Source organism: Panthera onca, chromosome A1 (assembly GCF_046562875.1).
Source record: "Panthera onca isolate mPanOnc1 chromosome A1, mPanOnc1 haplotype 2, whole genome shotgun sequence".
NCBI lineage: Eukaryota > Metazoa > Chordata > Mammalia > Carnivora > Felidae > Panthera > Panthera onca.
The window spans coordinates 114,391,472-114,411,930 of record NC_138339.1 but is presented as its reverse complement, the minus strand read 5'-3'; positions in this window follow the sequence as shown (position 1 = coordinate 114,411,930).

Genomic DNA, 20,459 nt, shown 5'->3' with positions numbered 1-20,459 from the left:
TTTTTCCAGAGAGCAATAACAATAATAATTAAGATTGTGTGATTACTATACTAACTGCTTTATATGTATCATATATTCCTTATGTTGTAGGTACAATTATCATCCTCTTTAGCTTCTATAAATGTGCCATAAACTCAGAGTAATGACAACATTAAAAAAAATAACAATTTCTAGGTTTGTAATCCCCTACATAAAAAGACAATGTAAATATTCCTTTAGAGTTCTGTAACAATGTTGTTTTGGCTTACATTTTCAGTACATTGATCATTATTGGGGAATGTTACTTATCTACTTGTTTGTTGTGGTAAAATATACATAATATAAAATTTACCATCTTAACCATTTCTAAGAGTACAGTTAAGTAGTGTTAAGTATATTTACATTGCTGTGCAAACCAATTCTAGAACTGCATCTTGGAAAAGCTGAAACTCTGTACCCATTAAACACCTCCCCTCTTTCCCCTCCCCCAGCCCTTGGCAACAACTATTCTACTTTCTGTTCCTATGACTCTAACTACTTTAGATATCTCCTATAAACAGTCACACAGTATTTGTCTTTTTGTGACTGGTTTATTTCATGTAGCATAATGTCCTCAGGTTTATTCATGCTGTAGCCCAAGTCAGAATTTCTTTCCTGTTTAAGGTTGAATATTCCATTTTGTGTATATACCATATTTTGTTAATCCATTCACCCATCAATAAACACTTGGGTTCCTTCTATCACCTGGCTACTGTGAATAATACCACTGTGAACATGGGTGTACTATCAAATTGCTATTTAAAATAAATTGATTATATTCAGTAGTGTTCCTTCCACCTCATAGTCTTAGATTCCTGTTCTTAAGAAAAGCTAACCTCAGTCCCTTTTATTCAGTTATTACACTTGGGAATAAGCTTAGCCTATTGGCCAAAGAGTCATGGCCAAGTGTAGTCATTTATCTCAGCACAGAGGAAAAGGCAATATGCCTAGGAGGATAGGCTCACCAAAAGCTGGCCTTGGAAAACCCATTTCATGAAGTAGTGACAAAGTGACAAATTAGGGAAACCATATAAGCTTAGTAATTATAAACATGGGTCTGGGATCAGAATTCTAGTTCTAGCACTTACTAGCTGTGTGATCTTGAGAAAGTTACTTAACCCTCTAAGCCTCAACTCCTAATCTCTAAAAAAAGAGGTGATAATAATAGTTCTTACATCCTAAAGTCATAGTAAGGAACAAATGAAATACCCATGTAAAGAATTCAGCATAGTGCCTGGCAGAGAGTAAGTGTCCAATGGTTGTTAGCTTTTATTCTATGGTTATAGGTCACCAGTTCCAACTACCTCAATTACAAATAAGACCCAACAAGATGAATGAGCACACACTCCTGCCATTATAGGCAAAGAGCTCTGGATATCCAGGCAGAGACCCCTTGTTTAACATGAAAACCATAGTGATAAGGGATTTACCATCTTTTAATCATAAAAGTCTTGTTTATTTCAAACTTTGATTAAAAAATTAATCACTTAACCTAAGGTTGACCCTTTTGAGCCTTACATGCTTAAAAATAAGAGTTAAGAAATGGGAAGTGAAAATGTTAAAACATAAAATCTGAGTAAAATCAAGTAACATCACAGATGCGTTTCTGCTAAGAAAATTCCTGACCCTGTAAGTATCTTAAATCATCAAAAATATTTGATTTTCTATTGCTTTGCGATTAAATGTGGGCCATCACAGCCATCACACAAAGACCACTACGTTTTAAATAAGGATCCATCAATGTTGGCCTCTTAACAGGCTATTTATCTCTTACCTCAGCATTTCTGCTTTTGCAATACTGATTTACTTAGAGTCTAACACCTTTGGGGAGTTCAAAGCTTCAAGGCAACTTGGGGGCTGGCCACATTCAGATAGAATGCAGAATTGTCAGCCTGCCCACCAAACACTTGCCCTTCAAACACCCTGCCACTGAACAACTTCCAGTCCCAGAAAAAAGCCTCCTAGCTCCAGTGTCCTCTCTAAGCCTCTGGACCATAGCACCGGTCAAGTACACAGTACGTTTCCTCTAGCAGTCTTGGACAATTTAAAGAACCTACATGGCCCTCCTCCTTTGATCAGACATAGTCCACAATATCTAGGGTTCACAATGCAAAGCAGCATTAACAATTTCCCTTTCATATCATGCCACCCTGCTTTGCTCCTGCTCACTGTTGATACACTCAACCCAAGAACCACCCTGCACATGAGTGGGAAGCAATGCTGGCTATGCATCATAATCACCAGATCACTTTTTATAAAACTGTGGATGCCTACATGTCACTCCAGAGCACCTGAAGCTGAAGTTCTGAGGATAGAGTACAGAGTTCAGCAGTTCTTGGGAGCTCTGCAGGTGACTCTGATGTATAGTGAAGTTGAGAACCTCTGCTGTAACCAAAACAGGAAGTCGGAAGTCAGAGCACATTGTCAGGCACTGCTGAACTCCAAGCAGGCCTTGCTCAAGATGAAGGATGAAGGTTGGCAGAATCCTTCAGCCACACCGAAGATTCCAATTAGTAACCCCAATTCACTTCTAAAAAGGAAAGAGGTCCTTCCTCAGCACACCTAGAAATCAAACCTGCAAAACCATTTCTACCTGGGGCTACTGAGTGTCGGCTCCCCCACTCTAGCCAACATCACACCCTGAGTGCTCATCTTATCTGGCTGAACTGTGCTCCTAGCCTTTCTGCAGAGACTATACCTGCACAACTCAACTACACTGCAGAGTAAGCAAAGTTGGACAGAACCCTATACAGTCAGGGCTCCACAGGAGATCTCAGGGGCCACCAGCAGCATTCCCTCTAAGCAGCAGGATCAGTAAATGTGAAACTGTCAAGACCCAGAAAGCAGGCAGACCACAAGCTGTGTGTCATCAACAACAGATAGAGGCACATGTGCTGAGGGTATTCAATAGCAGGACTGAAAACAGAAGAACATGCAAGTGGCCTGTCCCTATACAGTCAGAGCTTCAGACAGAGAACCAAGGCAGAGACTGAATATAGAAGCAGAGCAGAGAAGCAGTGTGGCATAATACAAATGAACCCTGGCTCTGATTATGATTTGGAGCAAGGGAAAACAAAACAAAACAAAACAAAACAAAACAAAACAAAACAGCAGCCTCAGTACAAATAGCTGGTGCTCAATCAAATGTTAGCCATATTATCATGAGATAAAGAAGTAGTTCCCAGGATCTAAACAGAGGTTTAGTCAAAAGGAAATAAGGCAAAAAGGCCAGTTACACATCAGAGCAGGCCCAACAGAGCTGAGAAACCAGTTCACCATGCAACAATGAACCAGAACTCTTGGTTCTAGTTTCCTTATAACAACAGGCTTACCTCCAGAGTCTTGGGCAAACTGGGCAGCTGTGGCCTTAGCTGCAAAGGTTAGAGGCCTGGAGGCTGAGGGCACCAAGCCAACTACTACACTGATTGGCCTGGCACAGGTTCAAAGTCAAGTTCATCCCTGGGATTCAAAGGGTCCACTTTCCTTGCACTCAACAGGTTCTTCCCAGTGTGGCCCTTACTTCAAAAATTACTTATTTTTTTTTAATAACTCCTAGTATTTTTTACCTCCAGTTTCAGGTCCCCATTCTTCCTCTGGCCAGTGGCTTCCCACCTGTTCTCTACCCTCAGTCACTTTGTTTTCTCTCATACTTCCCCTGTTTTATTTAGTCTCCCCTCCAGCCTTTACTCTAGGCCGAGTCCCCCGAGTCCAAAAGAAGTCTTTCTTCCCCACCCTTTCTCCCCTACCCCATCAGGTCTCCACACTCTGCCCACCACCAATCAGCAAGGGTCTTATTAGCCTCTAATTCATCCCATAAAGCCTTCATTTAAGAATTCTCATACATATTTTCATGTTAATAACACCCACCATCTTCCCTGGAAAGTTCCCATTAGCTTTTCTTCAAACACTGAAAATACAGTAAGACTGTATAGATGTTATAGGTAACATCTTACCATGGAAACCTCTGCCCTGTTGGCATTTCAGCTCACTCTCAATAGGGTGAAGGGAAGCATCTGACCATACCCTGAAAAGAAACCAAATGGAGAAGCAGATAAAGAGGGACATTTCTCTAAATGTGTTTGTTTCTGATCTTCCGTCCCCAACCCCACCCCCATAAAGCTGATAAACTCATCAGATTGGACCAACACTCATGAAATTCTGTTGCTGTTTCTCAGTGCAGCAAAGAGATATTTGGAATCTGTTTCCAGCACAGAAAACATTATTTGTTGCCTTACAGGGCCAAAGTTTAAACTTTAACCCTATCCAGACATTTTACAAACTCAGTTATAGATTAGTTACAGATCTATCGTAAGAGGAATCAAGGGCATGAAGCCATCCATAGGCATCAGTGTGGCTAAAGATCAACATGCCCAAGTGGCAGGGCCTGGTAGAAGATGGCCAAGATGTAATTATCCATTTGGCAGAAAGTAATCCTATCTGTGCCTACAGGGTACTATCTTCTGTTTATTTGCTGCACTTGTGCAGAGGAACTGAGGGAGAAAATTGAATGATGATATTGTGGTTAGCTGCACTTTCAGGTTAGCCAGTACTGGAAAAACATTCCTGTTTTATAAAGATACCAACTCTTCGACTATTTTCAGGGATGTCAGGAATAATCTCTTTAACTGCTTCATTCTAGAGATGAAGAGATTGAGATCTTGAGAAGTAAATGGACCCACCAACAGTCACCAGAACAGAACAGGAAGTGGCTTCCCCCTTCCTGTACTGTATCCATTGCACCACACTATTCCATCAACATCTCCATCTCGGCTATTTACAAAATGCATTTTTTAAATGTAAACATATGACAGGAACTGAAACATAAGAATGGATTTTTCCTTTGAAAAGTATTTGTATTGTCATAATATTTTTACAACATACATACCTGAATTATACTTACAGAATGATAAAGTACTAAGGATAAAACAAGTCATTTTGTTGCAGAAAAGAAAAAAGAAGAAAGTCAAGTGGCATGGAAAAAATCAAGATGAGAAGTTTAAATAGTATTGAGATTGAGTACAAGATCGAGGAGGGAAGAATTGGGCTGAAAAAGGACATCCATGGAAGGATATGAGAGATCAGGACAGAAGAAACACCCCAGAGAATCCTGAGAAAGTACTGTGAATGGCAAACCGTGAGAATTCTTAAAGTCAGAGATGGAAAGGACAATGGGGAAATGACTTCTGTTAAACAGATGGTTTACATATTCTCCGTTCAATCCTCACAAAAATCCCATGAAAGGTTATTATTACACCCATCTTACAGATGAGAAACTATGTCTCAAAGAAGTTAACCTGCCTATAGTCAAAAAACTAAAATGTAATAAAGCTAAGATCCTTTTCAGGATTGAGATCAAAATCCATCTAACAACTAGGTCATGGCTTCCTTTCCATTGGAAACAGTCACACAGGTTACGGTGCAGAGATAAAACCTTTTCTTACAGCTACATATGAAAAATAACATTGGCACATCAGAGTATGCTTCTAACATCATAGCCTGGACATGCCCTATTCTACTAATCTTTACTTTGGGCCAGAACAATTATTTGCAAGCATTATATGACCTTGAACTTGGGTTTCAGTCAATCAAAGAGTGATCAAGGTGGGAATTTCTTTAATTTGTTGAAGTGATACAAAGAAGATCGTATCAAGAGTTTATGTCCCCAATTCAAAGTAAGGCAATGTGAGTTCTCACCTAGTAACAATAATTTATTTTTCTTCCTCATTTCAACTCCGGTTAGGTTTCAGAAGTCTTAGTACATATTCAGTTTCAATTCCCTTACTGTTATGTACTTAAGTTTAATCATATTTTCAGTACAACGTAGCTCCAAAAATTCTCATAACTCCTCTATTAAGAATATACCACTAGACAGCTACATTGGGGAAATGCTCAAGAACTGATTAAAAGTTCTGATTCCTTTCCTAGTTTATTCTATTCCAAGGAAACTGGCTGGACATACCACAATAACTTCTTCAGGAGACACATTTTGCTTTCATTTATGATTATAATACAGATGGAAATTAATTTAAGTGATCTCTTATACGGTTTCTTTTTGTCTACAAGTCACTTCCAAATCCTTCCTTCCCAAAAAATACTATAATATCAAAATAACTGAGTGATATCATTTTTTAAACTCCTGACAAGAAGAACATCAAATTGCCAGAAAAGAGTTTCCTCATCAAGACAAGTCTTGTGAAACCTTTTTTTAAACCCAGACTGAATTCACTTTTTACTGGTGTCCACATTGAATTATAAACAACACATTCTGAGGTGTTATTTTTAGATGTTTTTAATTTGTCTGGTCTAATACGCAACCTAAAATTTTCCATTTAGGGTGTAACAATACTTAAAAACAAAACCAAACAAAACCTTTTTCCTGTTCTGTTTAAGGTGGGTGGATCAAAGAATGTCTAGGCAGATAAGAGAGCTTCAGATACTGAGCAGTCCCAGTTACTGAGAAGAATAAAAAAGAGGGTTCTTGCAACTATGGCTGTGAGTACTTTCTTACTCAAGAAGACAAGAGAACTTTCCAAACAACTCTTGGTAAATGTTCAATTTAATTTGCTACATTTCATATCTTCTCAGTCTTCAAAGGCTATAAATTTGAAACTTTAGTAAAGTTTTGAAATTTAAGTTCCATTTATTCTTGGCCAAGCCCAGCAGTCTGGTTCCTGGGATGGGAGAGGGGAAGGTCAAACTGTCGAAATAGCATCTGATGATTTCCCCATCACTAAATCTCCCCAGAGAAAGAGTTAAAAATGTTTGCTGTCATTTTTAAAGTATGGGCCTAAAATACAACTTAAAAAGGTGTTTTGTTTTTTAGATGCCAAGGAACAAGAAATTCTGATTCTGTAGATTGAGTCCCACCTTTCTTCTTAAGTAACTTTTCATTGAAGTTGAGTGCCTTCCCCACAGCGGTGGTAAAGAAATGTGTTCACTGCCATCTGGAATCAAGATATGAAAAAAATTCTTAAAAGGCCAGTCACATCTTCAGTACGTTATGAGGGCTTAAGGGTTCATTAATGATTTTTTGTGCGTGTGCTTTTATTATGGTTCTATCTCACAAATATGAACTTAATTTGACTTTCACAAAATAAATAAGAGAGCCATTCTGAAATCTCCAGTTTGACTTCTAGGTAAGCCACATCGTTACACACAGCATCCACCAACACACCAGTCCTCAGACTGCCATCACATTTGAGATAGAGCAGGAAAAAAATTGTCAGGGGAGAAATGTAAATTCTAGATACAGAATTGATCAATCTTTCCTCTTGTCCCCTACAGTGCTATATACAACACAGGGTTGGAAGTTGACATCTCAACGATTAATAGTCTTATCTCAGTTTACAAATCCTCTGGAAGGAAGCAACTTTATGAGACGTGCATTGTGGATAAACAAACAGAAAATTCATAAATCACTGTCACTGCATAACAATGCTGTTCCATACCTGCTGTCCATCTGCCCTTGCCCCAAATAAGATCCTCTTTAGGTAAATCCAAGCCATCTTCCATGTTTGTTTTTCATCCCACCTTCAGTTTTAGGGCCCATTTCCTTCTATACTCCCTTCAGGACCTGAAGTTCTCTTTCTTTACATCACCCTCAATCGTATTAAATAATGTGTATGAAACATCTAGTGCAGGGGCGCCCAGGGTGGTTCAGTTGGTTAAGCACCCAGCTCTTGATTTCAGCTCAGGTCATGATCTCACAGTTTGTGAGATTGAACCCTGTGTCAGGCTCTGCGCTGTGTACTCACCCACTGAATCAGTCCTCAGTTAGTGTTAAACCTCAGACTAATCTATCAGTTAGAAGGTGCACTTGGCTACTCATGATACAGAATCCAAAAATAGTGACCTAAAGACACAAAGGTATTTTCTGTCATGTGAAAAAGAAATCTGGAGGAGGCAAGTCAGGGTCGGTGTGATGATTCAGCAAAGTCTCCAAGGACCAAGAGTCCTTCTACCTGCTTCATATCTCAACAAACAGCTCTATTTTCGAGGTCACCTCCACGTCCAGGATGGCTAATTGGGGTACTAGCTCATATCAGCTTTCCAGCTAGCAAGGAGACAGGAATGACTAAGGGTACAAGTGTCCTCCCTCCTTTTTAAAAATCCTTTCTAGGGGTACCTGGCTGGCTCAGTCAGTGGAGCATGAAAGTCTTAATCTTGGGGTTGTGGGTTCAAGCCCCATGTTGGATATAAAGATTACTTAAAAATAAAATCTTAAAGAAGAAGAAGGAGAAAGAGAAGGAGAAGGAGGAGGAGAAGAAGAAGAAGAAGAAGAAGAAGAAGAAGAAGAAGAAGAAGAAGAAGAAGAGGAAGAAGAGGAAGAGGAAGAGGAAAGAGGAAAGAGGAAAGAGGAAAGAAGGGGAAGCCGCCTTTCTGGAAGTCCCATAGAATACTGCCCACGTCTAGTCAGCCAAAGCCTGGTCACATGGCCACAGCTATCTTAAGAGAAACCCCATCTTTGCTGAGCACATTGTTGCCCTGGGAAAACTAAGCATCTGTTGGTTAAGGAGAGAGGAAGAGCATTATCTATGTCTGCCAACAAGGGATTACATGTACGCGCGCACACACACACACACACACACACACACACACACACTCCCCATCCCCTACACCCCTTTTTTCTTGACTCCCACTGAACAACAAAGCACACGTTTGGAATACATTTCAATATGTGTTAAGTAAGCTACTGTGAGTAGACTTTATTCACACATTTTTGCTATCACATTTTTGATGAGGCAAAACATGAAACTTAACCATATCTCAGCCTTGGTTGGAGAAAGCAGCTGGCCAGACAGCAGGGACACATGGTGTGTATATGCAGAGTGTAAATCTGGATCACACACACTGTGATGATGCTGGCAGTTGGGATAAAAATAAATACCTCCCAAAACTCTCCACATTGTGATTATAGTATTCAAACCTTAAGTGCAAGGGTGGTAAAAGCAAACAGCAGGAAAATGAACTCACTGTAACACCTCCCTGAAGGAAAGCTGATAGGGTCTGAAAAAAACTAGAGACAACATTTAATAGAAAACTCTCTCAGCCTCTCTCTCTCTCTCTCTCTCTCTCTCTCTCAGCCTCTTCACAACCACCCCCCCTCCCCCCGTTGTGGGGTGGGGGAGGGGCTATCTGTGTGTCTCTGTCTCTCTTTGACTCCCTCCCCCTTCCCGTACCTAAGATGTATCAGAGCTGCAGTTTTACTTAACTTTTGTGAGCTAACTGTAAAGCACCTATATGCAAATCTCGAAAGAGCTTCTCCCTCCGTTAAAACACTCCAAGTCATTGGCTAACCTGGATTTGGAGTTCCTCCGTATTTAGAGCCTTGCAAGGCAGACAAAAACTCCTTTATAAAGAAGCTCAGAAAGAACTGAACTCTGAAACGATAGGGTCTTCGTGTTCTTTGTGTAGGTAGGCAATTTCCCAGCAAGGTTTCGGGTTTTGCAGTTAGCTTTTGTGAATACAATAAAAGAGAGATAGTAACCTTTACAGCAAGTAGCAGCAGCACCCCAACACTAGGCTATGTGAAAACAGATCACATTACCAAGAGCCTCACACTGCAGCACAAAGTTATTGTGCAAAACTGGGTTCTGTTGTAGGCATCCAGGTAGCCTTTCTTCATCGAGGCAGGTCATTGTAACTATGTAAACTGATTATTTTTCATTACGGGAAAACTTCCTTCCCCCCAATTTAATTGATACTGAAAGTCACAGCTAAATGCATTTGTGTGGGAAGTTGTGGAGGGAAAGGCAGAAAACGAGGAAATCTTGTTAAGGGCAGAGGAAGTGTCCACAAGCTAAGCAAACTACTGGGTGAATCACCTCAGATGCACAACTGTTCTGTGGCTTCTCCAGGTGCTGTGTGTGACCTGCTACCGTAGATGGTAACTCAGGAGTATGGCTACCTCAATCAAGCCATCACACCAACAAAGTTTGGGAACTGCTGATGCTTTCCTGTCATGAGAATGGATGGTATTTTTTTTTTTCAGGAATGGAATTTACTGATTCATCACTTACATATAACATCCAGTGCTCATCCCAACAAGTGTCCTTACTGCCCCATGCCCATTTAGCCCATCCTCCCACCCAACACCCCTCCAGCAACCCTCAGTTTGTTCTTTGTATTTAAGAGTCTCTGACAGTTTGTCTCCCTGTTTTTATATTATTTTTGCTTCCCTTCCCTTATGTTCATTTGTTTTGTATCTTAAATTCCACATATGAGTGAAATCATATACTTGTCTTTCTCTGAATGACTTATTTCACTTAACATAATACACTCTAGTTCCATTCATGTTGTTGCAAATGGCAAGATTCCATTCTTTTTGATCACCGAATAATATTCCATTGTGTATATATATATATATATATATATATATATATATATACACCATATCTTCTTTATCCATTCATTAGTTGATGTATATTTGGACTCCTTCCATACTTTGGCTATTGTTGACAGTGCTGCTATAAACATCAGGGTGCATGTGCCCCTTTGAAACAGCACTCCTGTAACCTTTCAACAGAGTGGCTGTACCAGTTTGCATTCCCACCAGCAATACTAAAGAGATCCTCTTTCTCCGCATCCTGGCCAGCATCTGTTGTTGCCTGAGTTGTTAATGTTAGCCATTCTAACAGGTGTGAGGTGGTATCTCATTGTGGTTTTGATTTGTATTTCCCTGATGATGAGTGATGTTGAGCATCTTTTCATATGTCTGTTAGCCATCTGGATGTCTTCTTGGAAAAATGTCTTTTCATGTCTTGCCCATTTCTTCATTGGATTATTTGTTTTTTGGGTGTTGAGTTTGATAAGTTCTTTATGGATTTTGGATACTAACCCTTTATCTGATACGTCATTTGCAAATATCTTCTCCCATTCCATCAGTTGCCTTTTAGTTTTGCTGACTATTTTCTTTGCTGTACAGAAGTTTTTTATCATGATGGGGTCCCAATTGCTCATTTTTGCTTTTTTTCCCCCTTGCCTCCAGAGATGTGTCATTTAAGAAGTTGCTGTGGCAAAGGTCAAAGAAGTTGTTGTCTGTTTTCTCCTCTAGGATTTTGATGGCTTCCTGTCTTATATTTAGGTCTTTCATCTGTCTTGAGTTTATTTTATGTATGGTCTAAGAAAGTGATCCAGGTTCATTCTTCTGCATGTCACTGTCCAGTTTTCCCAACACCATTTGTTGAAGAGACAGTCTTTTTTACATTGGATACTCTTTCCTGCTTTGTCAAAGATTAGTTGGCCATACATTTGTGGGTCCATTGCTGGCTCCTTTATTCTATTCTATTGATCTATGTGTCCGTTTTTGTGTGACTACCATACTGTCTTTTTTTTTTTTTTTTTTTTTATAAACTCATCTTTATTTTTTATTGTCCTTAAAAAAAAGAGGCTCAACCACTGCACCAAATTTAAACTTAGAAAAATAGGTGGGACACAACTTTGCACATATAAATCCTGATTTGGTAGAATTGATTAGTGAAAAACAAACATTTCAGAGCATTTCAGAGAACTGATGGACATATGTAGTGCCACACTACTGCCTTAACTTCAAGTAAGGAAAAGTAATTTTCTTTAAAGAGCTATCTGTCATAGAAGTGAACATAGCTAATGAATTATTTTCTTAATTGCCACTATTTCCACCATTAAGATTTCGTTGCCAAGAAGCCAATTTTAGGAAAGCCTAAACTTTGATCAGATGAAGATATTTTCTTCTGCTCACCAACTTCAGGTTACCTTGACGTCCTGGATGTATTTCTTCAATTTGCTCCCTACAGTAATTGGGATTTTTGTGATAATTCCAATACAAACTAAGAGACTAGACAAGGAGCTTACAGTATTGATTTCACTCAAGAGAATGATGATCATGTTGGCAAAGAAGTACTATTTCTGTCAGAAATTGCCAATGTAATGACTTGAGAGACTACCATACTGTCTTGATGATTACAGCTTTGTAATACATCTTGAAGTCTGGGATTATGATGCCTCCACTTTTGGCTTTCTTTTTCAACATTATTCAACATTACTTTGGCTATTCGAGGTCTTTCTGGTTCCATACAAATTTTAGAATTCTTTGTTCTAGCTCTGTGAAGAATTCTGGTGTTTTGATAGGGATTGCATTGGATGTGTAGATTGCTTTGCATAGCATCGACATTTTAACAATATTTGTTCTTCCAACCCATGAGTATGGAATGTTTTTCCTTTTTTTTTTTTTTTTTTTGGTGTCTTCTTCAATTTCTTTAATAAGCTTTTAATAGTTTTCAGTGTACAGAGTTTTCACCTCTTCAGTTAGGTTTATTCCTAGGTATTTTATGGGTTTTGGTACAATTGTAAATGGGATCAATTCCTTGATTTTCTTTCTGCTGCTTCATTATTGGTGTAAAGAAAAGCAACAGATTTCTGGACTTTGATTTTATATCCTGTGACTTTGCTGAATTCATGGATCAGTTTTAGCAGTTTTGTGGTGGAGTCTTTCAAGTTTTCCACATAGAGTATCATGTTGTCTGTGAAAAGTGAAAGTTTGACTTCCTCCTTGCGAGTTTGAATGCCTTTTATTTCTTTCTATTGTCTGAGTGCTGACGCTAGGACTTCCAACACTATGTTAAATGACAGTGGTGAGAGTGAAGATCCTTATGGTGTTCCTGACATAAGGGGGAAAGTTGTCATTTTCTCTCCATTGAGGATGATATTAGCTATGGATCTTTCATATATGGCCTTTATGATCTTGAGGTATGATCCCCCTATCCCTACTTTCTTGAGAGTTTTTATCAAGAAAGGATGCTGTATTTTGTCAAATGCTTTCTCTGCATCTAATGAGAGGATCATGTGGTTCTTACCCTTTTTTTTATTAATGTCCCTGTCATATCAGGTCAGATCCCTGTCATAACCTACAAATTCCTGTTGGATGTATCACATTGACTGATTTGCAGGTATTGAACCAGCATCGCATCCCAGGAATAAATCCCACTTGATTGTGGTGAATAATTCTTTTAATGTATTGTTGAATCTGGTTTGCTAGTATCTTATTGAGAATTTTTATATTCATGTCCATCAGGTAAACTGGTCTGTAGTTCTCCTTTTTAGTGGGGTCTTTGTCTGGTTTTGGAATCAAGGTAATGCAGCCCTTGTAGAATAAGTTTGGAAGTTTTCCATCCATTTCTATTTTTTGGAACAGCTTCAAAAGAATAGGCGTTAATTCTTCTTTAATGTTGGGTCGAATCCCCCTGGAGATAATGGATGGTATTAAATTAAGACATGTCATCTTCTCTGAAGACTTTCTTCTAACTTGGTTCATAAGACATCAGCATTGCATACAATTATATACTATCTAATAAATATCAATATTAAAAACCATATCCTAATAGAAACTGGTCCTTTGAGCTGAACTTCTACTGGAAAAATGTCAAGGCATTGTTCTTATCTATCACTGTTAACTGGTGTCCTCCACATTACTATGGACAAGTTGACACTGCGTGGAAGAGGCAACGGGTGATGGAAATTCAGTGCCAATAAATGCTGTTCAGTTGACAGAAGACCTAGAAAATGTGAGTGAGGAAAGCAGTCATTCAATCAAAACTATCAACCAAGAGCTATTTATTGAATGCCATCTATATGCCACTATAAGACACTATTCTAGTGTTAGACATTGTTCTAGGAATTAAACAAACCAGATCCTTGCCCTGGTAGAGCTCACATTGAAGTGACATTTCTTATACTGGCCATACAGGCAAAATTCCTCACTAGGCATTGTTGGGGTACAAGGATCAATAATTCACAGCCACTAATAATCCTCACTTCTCTCACATCTAGTGAGGGAGATACCAATGCCACATTAAGAGCTTTACAAGGATACTCTCAGGGCTCAAAGGAAGTATGTATCCATGTGAAGTGGTATGAGACTAATCAACTTGCATGAGTAAAACCAAACTAGCCCAAACCAGGAAGTGCTAAGGAGTTACAGAAGGGAGTATGGTAAGGTGAGGCCATCTCAGGAAGATTAAACTACTTTTGAATCAGGAATTTAGGGCTCTTAGTACCAGATCCCTGTCATAACCTACAAATTCCTGTTGGACCCAATCAGAGCATTGACTGAAGGCCATAACCCATCAAGTCCGGAGTCCAAGTGGCTAAAAGTAGGGTGTAAGGGCTATCAGGACATTTTAGACATGTGTTTGTGACTCACTCTGTATTTCAGACTTTCTTAAGGACTGAAAAGTATGTACCTCAGAGGTCACAAAGTAACCCAAAGAAGTATTTTGTTTGGCCTGCAAATTACTTGAAAAAAATAATTTTTTGACCCAACATTTAAATATCAAAACACATCCCATGTTAAAATGGTGATCTGCAGCTTCTTTAAAAGAAAAAAGAAGATATGGCAACACTTGGCCTACACTACTGAAATATAGTAAGAGGCCAGAGCTGGAGAGCTTTTTGACCCCCACCCACCCTTCTCAGTAGATGGGCCTTACACCCACACATGCACAGTCCTCACCACTTCCTGTGGCCTACCCTAATATAAACATACCCGCCAGTTGACGTTTTTATGACAATTACAATGTTGATATTTTATAGTCAAGAAATAACTTCTTCCCATGTCATTTTTAAATATGGGGACATGAAAGACCTGAGGGACTATATACCTTTCAAGAAAAAAATCATTCTTTCCTTCATTCTATGTGTTTTAATTGACAGCTTACTAGGAGCCACATACTATTTTAAACATTACGACACAGCAGGGGTGGGAGGAAGGGAAAGCATGTTCCTACCCTTGTGAAGCTCTTTCCTGTTTCTTAAAGATAGATAATAAACAAATATACAATATAGCTTCAAGGGATTATATGTAATATGAGAATTAAAAAAAGCAGGGTAGGGTTAAGGTTAGAGTGTGTAGAGATGGGGTAAAGAGGCACATAAATTGGTCAGGGAAGGCCACTCTGATGAGGCAGCATTTGAACAGAAACCTGAATGATCTGAAGGAGTGAGCACTGAGAAGGTATATGTCTTTGTGGGAGGAAAAAACATATTTTTTCCTTCCAACATATTTAGTATGCAAGGGGCATTTGTGTCAAAAGAACCTAAGACACCAATATGAAATAAATCAAGGTAAAAATTATGGAACAGCACACAGACAAATTGAGGTCCAGTCTTGAAGAAGCTTTTAAATATCTATGTTTTATATTTGTATAATCATTTCACTGGAGAGAAGACCAAAATCCAGTTTAATATTAGCAATCTAATTATATTTCTTTTTTTTCAATTTGGTTTTTTACTTATTTTATTTTTTTAATGTGAAATTTATTGTCAAATTGGTTTCCATACAACACCCAGTGCTCATCCCAAAAGGTGCCCTCCTCAATACCCATTACCCACCCTCCCCTCCCTCCCACCCCCCATCAACCCTCAGTTTGTTCTCAGTTTTTAAGAGTTTCTTATGCTTTGGCTCTCTCCCTCTCTCACCTCTTTTTTTTTTTTTCTTCCCCTCCCCCATGGACTTCTGTTAAGCTTCTCAGGATCCACATAAGAGTGAAAACATATGGTATCTGTCTTTCTCTGTATGACTTATTTCACTTAGCATAATACTCTCCAGTTCCATCCACGTTGCTACAAAAGGCCATATTTCATTTTTTCTCATTGCCACATATTCCATTGTGTATATAAACCAGAATTTCTTTATCCATTCATCAGTTGATGGACATTTATGCTCTTTCCATAATTTGGCTATTGTTGAAAGTGCTGCTATAAACATTGGGGTACAAGTGCCCCTATGCATCAGCACTCCTGTATCCCTTGGGTAAATTCCTAGCAATGCTGTTGCTGGGTCATAGGGTAGGTCTATTTTTAATTTTTTGAGGAACCTCCACACTGTTTTCCAGACTAGCTGCACCAGTTTGCATTCCCACCAACAGTGCAAGAGGGTTCCCGTTTCTCCACATCCTCACCAGCATCTACAGTCTCCTGATTTGTTCATTTTAGCCACTCTGGCGTGACGTGATATCTGAGTGTGGTTTTGATTTGTATTTCCCTGATGAGGAGTGACGTTGAGCATCTTTTCATATGCTGTTGGCCATCTGGATGTCTTCTTGAGAAAAGGGTCTATTCATTTTTTCTTCCCATTATTTCTTTTTCGGGTGTGGAGTTTGGTGAGCTCTTTATAGATTTTGGATACTATGGAGACATCAGACTTTGTCTGATATGTCATTTGCAAATATCTTTTCCCATTCTGTTGGTTGCCTTTTAGTTTTATTGATTGTTTCCTTTGCTGTGCAGAAGCTTTTTATCTTCATGAGGTCCCAATAGTTCAGTTTTGCTTTTAATTCCCTTGCCTTTGGGGATGTGTCAAGTAAGAAATTGCTGTGGCTGAGGTCAGAGAGGTCTTTTCCTGCTTTCTCCTCTAGGGTTTTGGTGGTGTCCTGTCTCACGTTCAGGTCCTTTATCCATTTTGAGTTTGTTTTTGTGAATGGTGTGAGAAAGTGGTCTAGTTTCAACCTTCTGCATGTTGCTGTCCAGTTGTTCCAGCACCATTTGTTAAAGAGACTGTCTTTTTTCCATTGGATATTCTTTCCTGCTTTGTCAAAGATTAGTTGACCATACTTTTGTGGGTTCAATTCTGGAGTCTCTATTCTATTCCATTGGTCTATGTGTCTGTTTTTGTGCCAATACCATGCTGTCTTGATGATTACAGCTTTGTAGTAGAGGCTCAAGTCTGGGATTGTGATGTCTCCTGCTTTGGTCTTCTTCTTCAATATTACTTTGGCTATTTGGGGTCTTTTGTGGTTCCATACAAATTTTAGTATTGCTTGTTCTAGCTTCGAGAAGAATACTGGTGCAATTTTGATTGGGATTGCACTGAATGTGTAGATAGCTTTGGGTACTATTGACATTTTAGCAATATTTATTCTTCCAATCCATGAGCATGGAATGTTTTTCCATTTCTTTGTATCTTCTTCAATTTCCTTCATAAGCTTTCTATAGTTTTCAGCATACAGATCTTTTACATCTTTGGTTAGGTTTATTCCTAAGTATTTTATGATTCTTGGTGCAGTTGTGAAGGGGATCAGTTTCTTTATTTGTCTTTCTGTTGCTTTATTATTGGTGTATAAGAATGCAACTGATTTCTGTACATTGATTTTGTATCCTGTGACTTTGCTGAATTCATGTATCAGTTCTAGCAGACTTTTGGTGTAGTCTATCAGATTTTCCATGTATAATATCATGTCATCTGCAAGAAGTGAAAGTCGGGATAGAAGGAACATACTTAAACATCATAAAAGCCATTTATGAAAAGCCCACAGCTAATATCATCCTCAATGGGGAAAAACTGAGAGCTTTCTCCCTGAGATCAGAAACACGACAGGGATATCCACTCTCACCGCTGTTGTTTAACATAGTGTTGGAAGTTCTAGCATCAGCAATCAGACAACAAAAGGAAATCAAAGGCATCAAAATTGGCAAAGATGAAGTTAATCTAATTATATTTCAATCTTAGTGACCTCAAGGGATAGGTAAGAAAATTTCCATTCTACAGATAGACAAGTAGAGCTCAGAATGGCTATGTCCTTGTTTACAATAATATGGCTATCAAGTAGCAAAGATGACACAAAGCTATCCTGACTCCAGTCCTAGGGTCTTTCCAAGGTAGTGCTTTAATAACTTCCTCTGAAGCACCTGCAACAAGAAAAGGTGAAAGCAAACCTGGGAGAAGGAAGTGAGGGAGTACTGAAGTTTAGAAGTCCAGAAATATCCCCAAGCAATCAGGTGTCGATTAAAAAAATTCATGATTTTATGTTATCTTGAATTGCATACATTTATTCCATAATATATCTGTATTTTTTCAATTGTGATCAAAGAAACACACTAAAGGAAGATTTGCTACATCTATTGCCCAAGTTTTCTTGCTATCCCTCCAAATGCAGTGAGTACCCTAGTTTTGAAAAAAATGCTAGAGGTCTGCAGAATTTCACTAGCAAACTACCAGAACCAGAGCCAGTATGGAATTAAAGACACAGCAGTGTGACAGACCACAATATTCTACATCAAATGCATAATTACTGAGATATATAAAAGTGATTAAAATACTTTCTATATTTCAAACACATGCCAGCATGTATTACAAAATGATGTTCAAATGTCATTCATTTTATTTACTTTAGTGTAATTTGAAAGATGTTGTGCTCATCTGTAGATAAAATAGCACAATCCAAGAAAACTAAGGATGGTAAGATCCAAAATTAAAGTTATAGTCATTAGGCACAAATCAGTGAATTGCTAAGACAAGTTTTCCTTCACTGCATAATAATTTATTATTTCATTAAGGATAAAAAATAACATTAATGTTACAGGAATGTATCACACAGATGTTTCCAAGGGTTGATGTCTCTGTACTCTTCTAATCATAAGCTGTTACAGATGCGTTTCTGGGGTATCTACAGGGTGAATTTACTCTACCTTGCCTTGTCTTTCAGTCTTTATATAATTGCAAGTGTTGGCTACTTATGAGTTTTTGGCTCATCTATAATGGGAGAGATTCTCTTCCATGACTTTTCCCTAAGGAACTATATTTATATTGCACATGGTATTTTACCCAATCTCTAAGGATAAGGATGAACTTGGCAAGCATCTTTGCTCAAATCATTCCTCACTCTTGCAAATGGCTGGCATGAGTCCACACTATTTCCCTCACATTCCAATGCATGTTGTCCCAAGACATCTTTTCATGTACCATGTAGGAAAAAAGCTCCACAACAAAAAAGAAGAGACACCCAAGGAATCTAATAATCTCCAAAGTTCTGTGGAAATAATGAACCAAAGATACTAGATACTTATTTCTAGATACTTCTAGAAATAAATCTGGGTGTGAGTTGGCAAGAGACTTTAAAAAAGAATACAGACTGTCTTTCCAGGGCCCATGTCAAGGGAGAGGGGAAAAAGTCTCATTTCATGTACAAGCCATTTAAGGAAGCATCTGACAGGGTAGTTCTCCTTTAAACACTGTTGTGGTCTATGAGAGGAAAAGCCACCATTTCCCTCTCTTCTCTTCTGTCCTCCTTAATTCTGTCTCTTAGAAGTACTGATTATGCGAATCACTCTGCAAGTGCCCACTTGTTCAAATGCCTAGGTCAGGCTGTCATTATTTCTCCTCCATTTCTGGAATGGCCTCCTAATTCATCTGCCTACCTCTGGCATCTCCTCCCTCTATCCTTCCCACTGCCATCAGAGCAAATTTAGTAAAGCACAGATCTGGTCCCATCCCTCACCTGACTAAAAAGTCTTGGAGACTCTCAGCCTCCCTTTCTCTCCCTGGTAATTCACTGCCCCTTGTACTCTAGGCCTTGCTCTTCTTCACCATGCCTGTGTACCTGCTGGCATCTACAAATGGAAAAGCTTTCCCTTCTCTCTGCATGACTTCTATTTTTCCTTCATGATTAAGCTGTCCTCTCTCAAACATTTAGCAAGTATATTTCAATTATTTGGCTTTTTTTGAATATGAAATTTATTGTCAAATTGGTTTCCATACAACACCCAGTGCTCATCCCAAAAGGTGCCCTCCTCAATACCCATCACCCACCCTCCCCTCCCTCCCACCCCCCATCAACCCTCAGTTTATTCTCAGTTTTTAAGAGTCTCTTACGCTTTGGCTCTCTCCCTCTCTAACTCTTTTTTTCCTTCACCTCCCCCATGGTCTTCTCTTAAGTTTCTCAGGATCCACATAAGAGTGAAAACATATGGTATCTTTCTTGGTATGACTTATTTCACTTAGCATAACACTCTCCAGGTCCATCTACGTTGCTACAAAATGCTATATTTCATTCTTTCTCATTGCCAAGTAGTATTCCATTGTGTATATAAACCAGAATTTCTTTATCCAGTCGTCAGTTGATGGACATTTAGGCTCTTTCCATAATTTGGCTATTGTTGAAAGTGCTGCTATAAACATTGGGGTACAAGTGTCCCTATGCATCAGCATGACTGTATCCCTTGGATAAATTCCTAGCAGTACTATTGCTGGGTCATAGGGTAGATCTATTCTTAATTTTTTGAGGAACCTCCACCCTGTTTTCCAGAGTGGCTGCACCAGTTTGCATTCCCACCAACAGTGCAAGAGGGTTCCCGTTTCTCCACATCCTCACCAGCATCTATAGTCTCCAGATTTGCTCATTTTAGCCACTCTGACTGGCGTCAGGTGGTATCTCAGTGTGTGTGTGTGTGTTTTTTAACTCCTCACAGGCCCCACTAACACTTAGAGAATAAGAACTAGGTCTTCACTCTCTTTAATATACCTTTAATATATCTTTAATATACCATACTGGGGAGCATTAACTCCACTACACACCCAGTCAGCCTTGCCTTGGAAAAAAAATAAAAACCTGAAGAAGAAAGCTGAAAGATGTTGTAACAGGTGCTTGAGATGCACCTCCAGCAGCAACACCAAGACCTGTCAACCAAAG